We start from the raw sequence: 16,090 nt of genomic DNA, 5'->3' as shown, positions 1-16,090 counted from the left end.
TTATTTTCCACCCTGATTTACGAATAAATTCTTTACAAATCCTACCATGTGGATTCATGGATTTTTTTTCCACATTCTGTCTCTCACAGTTGAAGTGTACCTCTGGTGCAAATTACTGACCTCTGTCATCATTTTAAGTGGGGGAACTTGCACAATCGGTGGCTGACTAAATACTTTTTTGCCCCACTGTATTTCAGCTTGGCCACATATGAACTTTTTTGACATGTGTTGCTTTCATCAAATTCTAAACAGGCAAATATTTTTGGTAAATGCTTCATGTTCTCAGATTAAACATTTCATATGTTCTCTTTGATTCTATTGAGAATAAAATATGAGATTTGCAGATCAGTGCATTTTTTCATCCCAACATTTTCTGAACTGGGTTTGTCACATGAAAGTAAAGCTAACACCTCAACTACAAAACTGTGTCTACTCACAGCATTATCTTTAACATCCAAACAAGTCAAACCCAAGTCTGTGAAACAGAAACTTTTCAGATAATCCAGGGTTATCCCACTCCCTAAAAAGTGCCAGCTTAGTGCTCCCATCAGGTATTGGTGAGCATGCTGACAGACTGTCAGGCCAGACATCCTTTTTGCCAGCAGCTTGAAACTCAGAAGAACTCCCTCTTTACTCTCAAGCCAGAGCAGAAACTGCTCTGCAGAATAACATCTACCGTGATACCTTGTGGTTGAAGTCATAAAATAAAGTCTTTAGTTAATAATATTGAACCCTGTCCTTCTTTAGTCTGAATTCCTTGTAACATGTTTGACTTCCAGCTGACAATAGCTGACATTCTGATGACATTGCAGCTGTGTCTCACTACCGAATGTGTCAGGTTTAATTTAAGGGGGAAAAAAGCCCTAAGGATATCAGTCTTAGCCACGTGTTTCTCATATTTGCAGGGCGTAGTGCAAACACTTCTGACAGCATATTCGTCATTTCGTTTCTCAGTCATGTAACAGCAGGCTCTTAAATTGAAGGAGTTAAACACAGAAGTTGAAGAATTGAGTGCCGGACGTATTATCTAGCTGTCAAGCAGAGAGATTTGTTGTGGTGATTATTGATTGTCTCCAGGGATGAGGAGAAAGGTGACTCCGGGGCTGTATTTCTGTCAATAGGCTGGAAAACATCCGCCCACTCTCCAGTAAAGGTGGAAAAGGTCAACTACTTAGGCCTCCCGATTGGCTGCGAGGGCTGTGTTTGTGTCTGGATCGGATTTGTTTGACATTACTCTTGAAGGAAGATACTAATTCCCTGCAGAAACATTTGGACTTCACTGTATGACACACAGTTTTTAAGGCGGCAATTTATAAACTTGTTTTCTATTTTATTGTAAGTAAAAGCTAACGCTGTGTCTTGTATTATTCCAGCTAGCTAGGGCAAAGTTTTTCATTTACACATGGGTGCCTGTTGCAAAGGTCTGGGCTGCACGTGAATATAAGATTACATAGCTTTGATGTATGCTCAGGCATCCAGGTAAGGAAATCCCTGAAAGTTGATTCTGCTGATCTGGATGTAACGTTTTCAGTGGGAGAAACGTTTCGTCGCTCATCCAAGTGGCTTCTTCACTCTGAAGAAGTCAGAGGAACAGAATCAACTTTCTGGCACGAGATTAGAGTTTTGTCACATTATTGTAAAGCATGGCTACCTGTTTCCCTCCATTTCCCACCTGTATGTTGTTCCTTTATTCAAAGGTCTCTCCTTGATGTCACGGCAATGCCTCAATCAGCAGTTTCATGGATGCCTTCCAGCTTCTGGTTGCACTTATCCACGGTGGCCATCATATTTTCGACCTTTCCTCACTGAAGACCTTTTCTCGAAACTGTCTGTTCAGTTATTTTGTTTTGGTGGGTGGTGGGTGGGAGTGGGTTATCAGGCGTCACCTTTAGCTAAAGCTAGGTGGTGGTTTTTATCATGTGTTTGTCTTGTGACATTCAAACTGTGTCTATGTACCTTTCTCTCCTCATTGCAGAGCTGTGAGGGTTATTTATTGGGTTATTTAGCCCCAACTGATCATGACAGATGCTCAGATTCTCGTTCTGACTAAAGTTTCTTCCTGTTAAAAGGGAGTTTTTTCGCCCACTGCTTGCTCATAGAAGGTAATCCGATTGTTGGGGGTTTCTCTGTAATATTGTAGGGTTTTCACCTTACAATGTGCAGCACCTTGAGGTGATTGTTGTTGTGACTTGGTGCTATATAAAGCTAAATTGTGGAATGGATTTGAATTCGCTACACCTCGAATACATTTTTAGCAGTTTTATCTGGACTGTGTAACTGTTGCCTCTAAACATCTGGAATCTTAGGCCAAGCTGCCATTAACACAGTGAATCAAACAACTGGGAGTTTGTTCATTACTAGGTGTGTTTCTCTCTTCCCTGTTGAGATATAGGGCTGAACAAGTGGTGACATTTTTTATTAAAGTTGTATTTAAAACTACATCTCTGAGCCAGTTGTAGTAATGTTAGTGTTTAATTGTTAGATTTTCCAGGGGTGAAGTCTTCCCAGGCACTTCTCAGAGTCAGAGGAGAAAGTGTCCATTTCCAACTGGTTGGTGAAATCCTCCTTGTGATTGTCATGGTTGCTAGCAGATTTCTGCGGTCACCTGTAGTTCTTCTGGAACAGTACTCACCAGCTACTTTGTGAAGGGTGAAGTGACACAACGTAGAACCAGAAGAAGAAAAAGGAGACCAGACTGCACAAAATCCGACATGGGTGAAATCACCAGCATGTAGGCCGATTTCACACTGGTTTATCAGCCAACTAGAGCAATGCCCAGTCTATGAACCTTGCTCAGTCAGCAGTCGGAGTCAGGATAAAACCTCAGCCTGGAATAATCCAATATTCATTAACATCAGCTAATGGAATGGAAAATAAGATGAGTGTGCAGTGAGTCAAAGTGGGAATGTTTACTCTTGAAACTGTGCTTGATCCCTTTAATTGGAACTTGAGAAGCATTAAAAACTGTCCTTTTTAAAGAAAAGTGTGAGAATGAGAACATATGTGCTATTGGCTCTTATATTTCTTCCTTTCAGTCTCCCACCTGCTCTTACATAGCACTCACATGTACATACACTTCCCTTGCTGGACCCCATGCTCTTTGATCCTAAGCCTGTCTCCTGGTATGACTTGGCACATCTGGCACCGTGCCCCTGCTGCCCTTAACCGTGTTTTCCCCTTCACGAGGATGGGAGGAATGGAGGGCTGGAGAGAGAAACGAGAAGGGAAAGAAGGGGAGGGCTGCAATTCCACACCTGCATTTAGAGCAGTATGGAAGCCACGCTGTTCAATTCATGGAATTTACCTGGATGTAGTTTCCCTCAACTTCTCGTGTTTCTCTGTCTCTTTGTCTCTGGAGAGATGTTGAGATTTTGAGTGTATGCATACAAAGGTTACCTATAAACCCATTCACACACATGCAAACACTGCGATATATGCGCACATACAGTATGCTAAATTCAACATCAAATACGCCACCCTCTAAGGGCTGCCATAAAACCTAAAAACTTCAAAGTGGCCTTGCTACCCAGAGTCCCTTGCTGCCCCCTGACATCACTTACACTCTGTTTCCACAGCTGCTGCTCCCGGTGCCAACACAGCCCACTCCTCACACTGCTCTCTTCTGCTTCGATGTGTGTGTAACTGACTGAGGCGTGTTTATGTCTGAGGACCGTGTCTCATGTATATGGAGTGTGTTTGTTGGCATGGCGACAGATGGACTTGCATGCTATGTTTTACATGCCCTTTAAAACATAATGTGGTTCACCAGGTTAGGTACAGCATGTACAGATTTTGCTTGTTTTGAGTGGGTTTTCTTCAGGAACACAGCTAAACAGAAGAATAAGAAATGAGCAGCTGTGGTGTTTGGTACTGATACATCCTGATAAATTCTCCTTCTTCAGAGAATAAAATAGTGAAAAATTATAAAATAGTAAACCACTTAATTGAGTGCATGCAGTGGATTCATGCTTTGAAGAAAGGGCATTTTGTCTCTTCTTTGGTAAGCTGACCAACCGCAGATATCTCAGGCATTTTGGTTTCAAATGAACAATGATATCAAAAGAGTTTTAAACTGAGCACGCTATCATATTTTACATAAGAAGGATTATAGCCACTACTACGGTTCATAGAAACTATGAACAATTGTGTGCAGTGTTTGTCAGAGTAAACCACACTTCTGGACGTGTAACCAGACTCTAAACAGGTATGTGGATGTTAAGGCCTTAGTCACACAAGCTGTGAGTTCTGTCATCGACCATCTGCGATTCACCTGTCGGGAGGTTAAGGTGTGTATTCCACAACCAGTTGCAAACGGTTACTGGTGATCGTTGTGAAATCAGTTGCTAAAGAAACCTATCAGTGATAGCCACCTGTTGCTAGGGAAAATGGTCTATTCTGCAACCATTTAGAGAGCAGTTGCTGGAAGTCGCTGGTAGTAACTAGTTAGAAATTGATCAAAAAGAGATACGACACTGCACTAAAAACCTTGTTGTGATTGCAAAAAAAAAAAGAAGTGTAAAAAGTTAATGTAAACTGGAAATAAACAATGTTCGGTTTAAAATTTGAAAGCCTCTTGAAAAAAGGCTTTACTACAGCTGAAAGAATAAATGGTAAATATCTTCTGACAAGTATAAACTACGGGCAACCACGGCAATCTGACAGCAAACAAAGCAACTGTAAGGAGGTTCTTGAAGTTGCACCTTGTTTGTGACTAACAGGGGGTCTGTGTGATTTTATCAGAATTTTTATCAGAATCAAAGGTCTGTATGACTGAGGCCTAAACTGCAAGGAATTAAGGTGACGGTGCTAGCACTGTTAACTTCAGTCACACTGAGCAAACAAGTCTGATGTTGTGTGTATGGAATATCATGAGCGCTGCAAAGTTCTGCATAGAGCTATTTCTAATACTAATGGATTATTGAAGAATGCAATGAACTGTACATGCTCAACATTTGTATAAGCAAAGTTTAATCCGGTCTGTTGATTTGCCTTAGTACTGTAGCTGTGTGCAATAAAATTGTGATCTCATTGCTTTTGAAATGGTTGCTTTAATGACAGGGACCAGGTCTGCAACCACTTGCAGTCTTTGGTGAATCAAAAAGGTGTTGAATGCAGACAACTTGAAATTTGTTTGTGATAATTCGTAAATTATCTTCTTAATTAAATTCCAGAGAGTCCAGTCACTACTTCACAGAAACAGAAATTCAGAATTTCCTCCACAACCAATGACGTTGTTGCTGTAAGATGGCGATTTAACAGCAAAAAGACATGTGCACTCAACAACCTGAGTCCAGGGGAGCAACTCCCTCCCTGCAGTCTGATGTCAGCTTGTGTGTCGTTCAGCCCTGGCATAAAGGGGATTCCCATTATGTCACTGGTGCCTTGGGAAGAGAAGGAGGGAGAGCACTGTCGTCACCCCCAACAGATAATGGACACCCAGAGGCGGCTGTCACATGAGAGACTTGACTGAGGAATGGCTGTCGGTTTTGGCTCCTTCCCACACTATGTGGACGGTTACAGTGTTGTGGGGCCACGTCACTGTGATGAACTGTGAAATGAGGCATTATTCTGCAGGCCTGAGTGGTCTGTTCTGTCTCTTGACAATTATCACAGTGCACAATAATGAGCTTTTATATCTCCTTGGGCCGTTGTGAACAATAGAAACAAAAGTGATACTATGAGACTCGCTCTCCATGGGCTGCCGTGACCGGGACGAGGCAGCGTTTAATATTATCAGATGAGGTATTGTGAGTGATTGCAGGGTCACAAATGAAAGGAACCGAAGGAAGTATGCAGTTTATATGCGCTTTCTTCTTTGGGTTTTGGTTCCTCACGTCTTCATTACCATTTTTATGCGTTCGTATGTTAAGAGTTCCCCCTAGAGGCGAGCACAAATAGCCTCTCTTTTAGTTAACGCGTGGAAAGCGAGTCAGTAAGAGCTGCAAGCTATTTTTGTACAGCTGTATCGCAACGTATTGCCATGTGCTTGAATGGTGCTGCGAAGTTGGCTATTACAGCAGAAACAGCACAACATTGTTCAAGCAAGTGTGATAATTTTATGCTGTTTTTGTGCAGCTGTCAGCAGATCCATCTATTTTACCGGGCGCCTATTAGCTTTATCTGATGCTAACCTTGCCGTCAGGCTTAGTCACCAAATTACAGCATTGTTCAGGCAAGTGTAAAAATTTTGGAATTAGAATGAAATAAAAGGAAAAGGGTGGAGTGCCCACTCCGGGTCAGGGACGAGTTCCTGCCCCAAGTGGAGGAGTCTCTGGGTCTTGTTCATGAGTGATGGGAGAAGGGAGCGGGCGATCGACAGACGGATTGGTGCAGCGGCCGCAGTGATGCGGATGCTTTACTGGTCTGTTGCGGTGAAGAGAGAGCTGAGTGTAAAAGCGAAGTTCTCAATTTACCGGTCGATCTACGTCCCTACCCTCACCTATGGTCATGAGCTGTGGGTAGTGACTGAAAGAACGAGATCGCGAATACACGCGGCAGAAATGGGCTTCCTCCGAAGGGTGGCTGGCCTCTCCCTTAGAGATAGGGTGAGAAGTTCGACCATTCGGGAGGGGCTGTCCTCCACATCGAAAGGAACCAGTTGAGGTGGTTCGGGCATCTGACAAGGATGCCTCCTGGGCTCCTCCTGGATGAGGTTTTCTGGGCATTTCCCACCGGGAAGAGGCCCCAGGGCTGGCCTGGGAATGCCTTGGAGTTCCCCCGGACAAGCTGGAGGAGGTAGCTGGGGAGAGGGAGGTCTGGGCTTCTCTGCTTGGGCTGCTGCCCCCGTGACCTGGCCCCGGATAAGCGGAAGAAAATGGATGGATGGATAGAATGAAATATGCATTTGCATGCAATAAACTGAGATAAACTGTTTATTGTTATCCTGCTTAGACCTAGCGGATGTTTGCGTGTTCTCTGGCACGCAAAACAGCAGAAAATGCACTGTCTGCAGAGGAGAAAATAGGTTGACTATTGAGGCGGCAGTCACAGGAAGTCCAGTAGAGCTAAACTCTTTCAGCCTCCTAAGTTTGCAAGAATTGACAAAGAGATCTCCGTTTGTGCCACGAAGTAACTTCCTGTTCCTTCTTCTTTTTGCTTCCAAACTATTCTTCGTCTGTGAGTCCAACGCAGCCAAAAGAATTCAATGAACCAATCTATAGTCTAAATAAATCACAAAAGGACCTGTATGTGTAAACAGTTCATGTCGTGCGGCTGTCGGCAGATCCTGGAAGATCTATTTAACACCGCGCCTGCTAGCTTATCTGATGCTAACCTTGCCTGTTCAGGCAAGCGTAAAGATTTTGGAATCAATGTGAAATTTGCATTTGCATATAAGAAATTGTGTTTTCCATGCTCATTGTTATCCTACTCCGATCTAGGTGGTGTGCACGTGCGCAAACAATGGAAAATGTGCACCAAAATCTGCAGAGAGAACGACCGTCAACAGGTCAGTAAGGCTCCTTCAAGGCTGAAATTAAACTTAACTTCAGTTTGCAAGACGCTATAAAGAGATCCCTGTTTGTGCCCCAAAATGACTTCCTGTCTCCTCTTTTTCCAAACTGTTCTTTGCCTGTGAGTCCAACGCAGGAGTTTTGTTAGTGCAATCGTGATGCAAAAGGACTCGGTGAACCCATTTACTCTTGAAATAAATCACATAAGAGAGATACTCCCATACAGCTTATGACAAAATTTAATCCGAAGTGATTGATGGCCCTAATCATGACCTTTTGACCTCCCCCCTCCCCCCCGGAAGTGTGTAATTTGATCCCCTAAGCGTGTCGAATTGCATCCGGAGAAGGGAGGGGGGAAACCTCCGGAAGCGCGCCATCTGTTGTTGGGAAAAAAAAAGTTTTTAGAGGGAGGGAGTGCAGCAGGGGAGGAGAATAAAAAGCAGAGAGGAGTCCGTCACAATTTCTAAGGCACAGACGCAAGATGGATTTCCTTCTGCAGCCCAGCAGCGTTCCTGTGTCCGATGAGATCTGCTCTCCCAAAGAAGAAGGCTTTGAATATGACATATTCAAATACAGCATATTTACTATGGAAGGCCTCGATCCGGACCTTATGACCCTACCGGAAATACTCCGGAAGTGTCTAGTCATTTTCAGACCTGATGCGTCATGTTCCCTAAGCATGAGGGGAGGGGTATGGTTCCTGAAGCACAGCGGTGATGCAGCAGATGATTCTGTGATGTATAGAGAGACAGAGCGGCAGTTAGTTTTCCGCAAACTCATAGTTTGAATTCTGTTTCGATATTATGACAATTTTCTCTGTTTTTTACAATAGCGGGTGTAATTTTACTTTCTTAAGCTGCACCGGCGTTTGTAATGGGAATAAAGACTGACTTCCTGTAGAGATTTCAATAGTGTTTTATTTTCCTATAATACAGACGCTGTAAAAAACCTTTAAGATACACCATAGCTTGTGATGAAAAGAAGAACTTTCTATCCGCTTGTAACCTACAGGCTGCCTATGTGTAAAAAATGAATAAATATCCCTTAGTGAATACTACTTTTCCTTTTGAGAGACTGAAAAACAAACCATAATTGCCGCGACAGGCGATCTTGTTTCACACACACACACACACACACACACACACACACACACACACACACACACACACACACACACACACACACACACACACACACCCACCCCGCGGGTCAAGGAGGAGTGAGACGGCGGAAGAGTTTTTTTTTTTTTCTTCATTACTTTTACAATGGGTTTTCTCAATAGATAGAAAATGATGACGCTGAGGAGTCAACATCCGATATTATCATTGCTTGTAACCCGGTAAATAATTTCGTACATCTCCCCATAAAACAAGTCTTAGTGGAAAAAAGCTCATATTCGAATAAGTTTATTAAAGCACCCCCCCTCTGTGGGAAAGAGTCAACCATGAGGCGAGTTTTGTCAACAGGAGACGGGTTTTGTCCATTTGGTAAAACAAATATCCGCCTCAAAGTCGTAATTTTACCGTTGCAGAATGTGGAAAACAGACAGCCCTCACAGGAGGCACCCAGGGGCCCACCTCACACACCATAGTTAAAATATTTAAATTTCAACTAAATTTGTAGTAATGATTGGATTTCCTCACTTATCTACACCACACTCCTTGTCCTTGATTTCTTATCGTTTCTTATCGTTCCTCTGTCCCTTAATAGAAACCACATATATAGAAACTATCCTCCCTTTCAGTTGTCTTTTGCACTTCCATATCGCAAAGCAGTTACTGTAGGTTATTTTCTGCTTATGCATTAATGTAATTAATTAACTTATTTATCCTTAAGTAAGGTAATGACTTGAGTTCTAATGCTTTTTGTCTCTTGAGTTAGCTGTCAATGTGGGATTTTTTTCCCCTTTTGTCCAGTTAAAGCTGCCTTTCATTCTTCAACACAGCTTAAACTCTAATAGGTAAGCTTTCTTGTAATTTCTTAGTTCTGCAGGCTTCTTGAAAGACATCCGAGACTCTTCTTTGGATGCTGGCTGCCTTTTGTTTTGTTTTCTGTCAAGATGATCCCACACTGCTTCGATTATCTTGAGGTTCGAACCCTGGAGAGATCAATCCATGACTGATGCGTTGTTTCATCCAGGCATACTTTGACTACATTGGCAGTATGTTTGCGATCATTGTCGTACTGAAAAATGAAGTTGAAGCCAATCAGACACTACGTGGTATTACATGGTCGATCAAAATCTGGTGGAACTTTTCTACATTCATAATTTGATTAATTTGGATAAGAGCTCCAACAACACTGGCTGAAATCCAGCCTCGAAGCACGGTAGAGTATCCACGCTGTGTTAAAGACGGCTATAGACATTCACTGTTGTATCTCTCTTCGGACCTCTTCCATGCATATTTCAAATTTGGATTCATTACTCCATAAGACATATTACAGCTGATTTCTTTTTCCAGTCAATTTCTTGTGTAATTTGGCACACCTCAGCCTTATTTTTCTCTGTTCTCCTTCCTTAAGAATGGCTTATTAACAGCCACCCTTCCAACTCAGATAACTTTTGATGAGGTTTCATGAAATGTTTACAGCACTTGAGTTACTCGCCACGGCCATCCTAAATGCTAAAAACACTAAACTTTAATTCTAAATTACGTAATTAACGTTAACCAGAAAAAACAAGCCAAAGTCGAAATGTTGCTGAGCTGACCTGTGGTATGCTATGTCTTCTAAAGCACGTATAATGTAAACAGAACTGGTCTTTGCACAGAAGCCTGTGGAGCTTCATAATTAACCTCAGTGTGTGAAGAGGACTCTCCATTTAATAATAGCTGTAATAAAATGTTCTGGCCGACGGTGTTAAACGCTGCACTTGGGTCTAGCAGGGAAGATTTCAACTTTTCAATATGAATGAAGGCTGAAAACTGATTAGATTAATGTCTGATGATCTTTTCTGTGCTTCTTCAAGTTTGTAACACCAAACATATTAAAGGATGATGTAAGGCTCACAGGAAGAGTTTAATTAGACACACATTTACTATTTTTCTTTATACTCTTTCTTTCTTGACATGTTTAATATGATTACTATCAGAGGAGAAAATGAACCTTGTGTAGTCTAAAAACTTTTTTATTTAATCAAACTGTAATGTTGTTGAACTCTGACGGACGTGTCTTTTAATCTTGTCAACAAATCCTTAATCATCTAAATCTGCCATTTATCATCTTGTAAAATGTTCCCTCTGCTTCTGTTGCACATCTCCCCCGACACTCTCTGCTTCACCAGCCCTGTGCAGGTGGTCCAACCCCTGCCTGCCTCCTTAAACTGGGGTGTTTAAATCTCTTTACCTCTGTTGTGAACTTCACACAAAGTTTGTGGTAACAAAATCAAACTGACGAGGATCTCGTTTGAAAAACACACACACTCACGAGACAAAATCAAAACAGACTGCTCAAAGCAAAAGCAGAGCCCTCACAGCTGGTAGCACAAACACAGTGACAACATGCGTATTAGATACCCTCAGTGCCAAAAGCATAAATATGAAAAAATGTGATCACCAAGAATATCCTAAAAATGGCATTAAGGTGCGTGTTACAGTAAAAAAAAAAAAAGTAGCCAAATTTTCATCGGAAAATGTTGAATTTTAGTAAAAACAATGCTCTGTAGTTTGATACTGTCGTTACAGACAAAGCAGATGTTTAAAGCCTTTGGACGCACATTTGAAATGCACTCATTCTCCTTATCAGCTGGAAACATTAAAGCCGTAAAATGACTTTTTCAAACGGATAAAAACTATTGAACAGCAGCAATGTTGAGCCTGTTCCAAAATTTGAATGTACATGTGTTGAAGGTGCGGGTCTTGTTGAATTATTAAACATACTTTCTTTAATTTTTCGAGCCACAAAAACAACAACTTTTAATTTTCTTCTGCTTGAGTCTCGGCCTCGGGTAGCTCTACTTATCATTGCTCAGTCAGTCGTCTGTTTGTGCTACTTTTTTTCAAGGAGCAGTGGATTATTGGTAAGGGTGACTTTATGTGTTTAGCTACTTAAGTGGAAGTACTGTGGAAAGTTTTACCTTACATACATAGATCTACCAGTACAGCTTCTGAGGTAACTGTTTACAAAATGTTATAATCTATTCAAAGGTTCTTTGCAATTTTACATTGATAAACATTATCCTTAACACATTTGGCCCACATAAAGTACTATGGCCATCACACTGTCATTTAGAATTGTTTAAATAACTCGTGTCTTAAGTCCTTCCATCAAACAGAAAATTAAAAAAAAAAAAACATGGTTCACTTTTATATCACAAAATGTTAGAAATATAAGCCGTTCATAACAACCTGAAAGGTTGGGAGTTTAAAATGCAAACCGATGGAAGCAGAAGTAGAAGACTATAATGTCTCAGAGCACACGGTGTCTATTAATGTGTAGACATGTATAAATAAGAGCTTAATAAAGATGCTTAATTTCTTAAGAAATAAACAGGTGGAGTGATCTTTATCAAAAGTGGATGTTGCATCTGTGGCTAAACCACTGTACCCAAAAAAACTTTAAAAATCTACTGTGTGTGAGGCTGTGTAAGTAAAGCTTGCCCTTCACACCTGCGTGTAATAAACCATTTGTTGGGGGTTGTGGATTTGGCACCTCAGCATTGTGAAAGTGGGGAAACATGTTTCTGGCTGTGCATAAGATTCCTCCTTACAACTTAGAATCTCAGTTCTAAATGAAATTCAGATGTTTTTTTTAAGTATGGCTAATGTATTAATTGACTTCTAAGGCACACACACACACACACACACACACACACACACACACACACACACACACACACACAAGAACAACACAGAGAAGAAGAAGAGGGGGTCGTTTTACTACACATCATAAAAACGCAATCATTCATCTTCCAACTGTATCTTTCTGTTCTGGCTTTAGAGTCATAGGTTGTTTACTGAGCCGTACTTTGGGAGTCATACTGTTGTGATACTGAGGAGAAAAGGGTAAGGTTTGATAGACTAAACCCTTACACACATAACTTGAAAAACCTAAAGAGTGTGTGAGACTGCTAGCTGTGTTGTTCAGCATTAAACTCATCTACAAATGTGTTAGTAAAGAGCGACTTGTACTTCTGTCCCATTAAGCAACGGTTTAACAAATTTCACTGCAAACTATAAAAGGAATCTGGATTTATATAGAACATAGTAGTGATGGATTAAGTGCAGGAAACACTAGTATAAGGTGTCTATTGAACAAATCTCCTTCAGCGTTCAAAATGACCAAAGTGAGGCCTACAGGCGTTTCTCTCAGTTGGTTGTGTTCAGGGAAAAAGCAGCTAAATACACTGAGATTGCTCCCCATTGTTAGTGAGTTAACTCTGGATATCTGTAGGTTTTGTCAAACTTGGAGTGAACAAAAGCAGAAAAACAGTAAAAGATGCAGACAGTGAAAGTCTGGTTTATTTCATGAACACAATGAAACATTTTACAGTCCACAGAGCAAAGTAGCATACATGATAAATAGATACACATAACATGAGAAGTAAAACTCGTCGTCTTACCACATGTTATATTCTGTAAACTTAAAATAACCACAGAAATTAGAGTTTAGTGTTTTAAGTCATCTATTAAAAAACATGAGTCAACATTACTGAAGTGACGCTTTAACGATGCGTCTTATCACCGTGTTTATGATGATAAAACATGTTCTCTCGTTAGTAGTTGTCTGCGCTGTCACTTGTCATGAAAATGTCCAGAGCCAGGGTTCCTCTTTAATCACCATTGATCATTAATAGGGTCACAAAAGATTTGTCACATTATCCCCATAAACAAAATGCTTTTATAGAAATCATTGTGATACAAATATTTAGATTCTTGATTCACAATGTGCACGAACTCAAAATCTTTAGAGGTTCATATTTATAAAGTATCGCAAATAATACATTTATACCATTGTATGAGCTACACTTCTTGTAAAAACTGATTGAAAAAAGCTCCTGTCGTGACCTTCCTTCTGTGAGGACACACACACACACACACACAGAGAGAGAGGGGGAAGATCATTAGGATTGGAGGCGTTTTTGGATTTTCACTTATTGTTGGCTTTACAGTCACATAAAATTCATTCCAATTTTTTTGCCTTTGCTTCAATTAAGGTGTTTCTTTAAATCTACAGCAGCTTCCTTTTCAAAAAGTTTACTGACATAGTAAGGAAGTAGCTAGGGAACTCAGTAAGTATGAGCAACAACAGCTTAGGGACTGTTTCTACAATAAAGAGGAATTCATCATCATCTGCAGTTCATCAAAAAAAAAAAAAAAAGTGCCATTAAAAACAATTCAGCAGATCCTCAAAGTATGGATACAATCTGTTTTCAGCTGTAGAGGTACGCTTCATGTACTTATCAACATGCAGTTTAGAGGCTTGCATTAGAGTGCTTTGGTACTTGGGCCTCTTTTATTTAGCACGGTTATACCATTGTGTATTTAGCTATATAAATATGCTCAAGAGTCTATTGTATGTTTGTCATGCAATTAAAAATTCAAAAATATAATTTTTAAATCAGTAACTTTGCAAATTTAGAGGAAATGTTTTTGGATAACAAATGTGTCACATTTTCAACAGGGTTTGAATAATCAGCGTTAACACAGAGACATTTATGCGCTGGGTATAACAGACATCCTTACCTTGGAGCAGAGAAACACGGTGTATTGTTGCTTTTCTCTATTGTATAAGCAGCGCCCGACTGTCAGAAACGCTCTGTGTGGGTAGCAAAGTCGGATCCAACGCACATCCAGGAATCTGTGTGAAAGAAAGGTCTCGCTGCAGCTAGGCTCTCAGGATAGTCAGGCTTTTATTTATATTTGCATTCTGGTGCGTTAAAGCAGCCTCTGTGTCCCGCTTGGATCCTCATTCCGAAAATTCAGATATTTAAATAAAATGGTGAATTGGCTAGTGATGAGGAGCCACTTAGATCCGTAAAATGAGGTTTGATTAAATTAAACTCTTATGAACAGCTATGAACTCTACCTCTCTGCTGATGTGTTCCAAACAAGCAATGTTTTCTACACGTCCAAACTGTGTGCTAACTACCTCACACCGCTGTGTCTGGGATCCGAAAAAATAAAAAGTTAAAACGCTATACCTTGGGGGAATTGTGAAGTGCTGAGGAAACTACTGTGTGTCTGATGGGGTGTTTTTATATAGGTGGACTTGGTTTCAGTTGGCCTCTGACATGATAAGATAAAATAAAGGAAACTGATTGTAATGGAACTACAGTGCTGGGATGCTCTTGATAAGGGAGCCTCTTTTATTGTTTTATGACTTGTTTTGCTGACTGTTGAGGGCCTAACTGTAACCAACTCTGTCTAACTGTTGCAGAGTTAAGAATCTGTAGTTTTTAGAAGTAACACAAGAAAAGTTTATTTCTAAAGGAATACCTGTTGTTTGTGGTGCTCTATTTAAAACTATTAGTGTCATGAACCAAAGTTCAGCGCACAAGCTGGACCCAGAAGCAGAGCCAACACACACAGAAAGAAAATAAACTTTATTTTAACTGAAGGTGTCCCGGGAGGGTAGAAGGAAAACACGCGTGAAACTCGAGAAACCAAGGGACCGGGAGATGAGTCGCGCAGGAACGCCGAAAACGGGACTGTGGGAGGCTGCAACAGAAAAAGGACAAGAATTATTGGGGCGCGGGGAAATAGCAGCATACGTGGGGGAAGAGTATGAGTCTTACGGTGACAACGGGGCCGTGGGAGCCGGAGGGAGGGGTGAGGGTCCGCGCTAAATTTGCAAAGTTACTGATTTAAAAATTATATTTTTGAATTTTTAATTGCATGACAAACATACAATAGACTCTTGAGCATATTTATATAGCTAAATACACAATGGTATAACCGTGCTAAATAAAAGAGGCCCAAGTACCAAAGCACTCTAATGCAAGCCTCTAAACTGCATGTTGATAAGTACATGAAGCGTACCTCTACAGCTGAAAACAGATTGTATCCATACTTTGAGGATCTGCTGAATTGTTTTTAATGGCACTTTTTTTTTTTTTTTGATGAACTGCAGATGATGATGAATTCCTCTTTATTGTAGAAACAGTCCCTAAGCTGTTGTTGCTCATACTTACTGAGTTCCCTAGCTACTTCCTTACTATGTCAGTAAACTTTTTGAAAAGGAAGCTGCTGTAGATTTAAAGAAACACCTTAATTGAAGCAAAGGCAAAAAAATTGGAATGAATTTTATGTGACTGTAAAGCCAACAATAAGTGAAAATCCAAAAACGCCTCCAATCCTAATGATCTTCCCCCTCTCTCTCTCTCTCTCTCTGTGTGTGTGTGTGTCCTCACAGAAGGAAGGTCACGACAGGAGCTTTTTTCAATCAGTTTTTACAAGAAGTGTAGCTCATACAATGGTATAAATGTATTATTTGCGATACTTTATAAATATGAACCTCTAAAGATTTTGAGTTCGTGCACATTGTGAATCAAGAATCTAAATATTTGTATCACAATGATTTCTATAAAAGCATTTTGTTTATGGGGATAATGTGACAAATCTTTTGTGACCCTATTAATGATCAATGGTGATTAAAGAGGAACCCTGGCTCTGGACATTTTCATGACAAGTGACAGCGCA

At 40.7% G+C, this 16,090-nt stretch overlaps 1 long non-coding RNA gene across 1 annotated transcript; it reads right to left on the bottom strand.

Moving 5' to 3' along the window:
- Positions 1–12,883: 12,883 nt before the first annotated feature.
- On the bottom strand, positions 12,884–15,171 carry LOC146642553 (uncharacterized). The gene is made up of 2 exons (XR_014909684.1): positions 14,135–15,171; positions 12,884–13,463 (listed from the first exon to the last, which is right to left on the bottom strand). It is a non-coding gene; the product is annotated as an uncharacterized LOC146642553 (long non-coding RNA).
- Positions 15,172–16,090: the final 919 nt, after the last annotated feature.

This window comes from Rhamphochromis longiceps, linkage group LG23 (genome assembly GCF_057381845.1).
Source record: "Rhamphochromis longiceps isolate RC_006_pf linkage group LG23, R_longiceps_female_GT1.1, whole genome shotgun sequence".
Classification (NCBI taxonomy): domain Eukaryota; kingdom Metazoa; phylum Chordata; class Actinopteri; order Cichliformes; family Cichlidae; genus Rhamphochromis; species Rhamphochromis longiceps.
The sequence above is the reverse complement of the archived record's forward strand: the minus strand, read 5'-3'. Positions and strand labels throughout refer to the sequence as shown.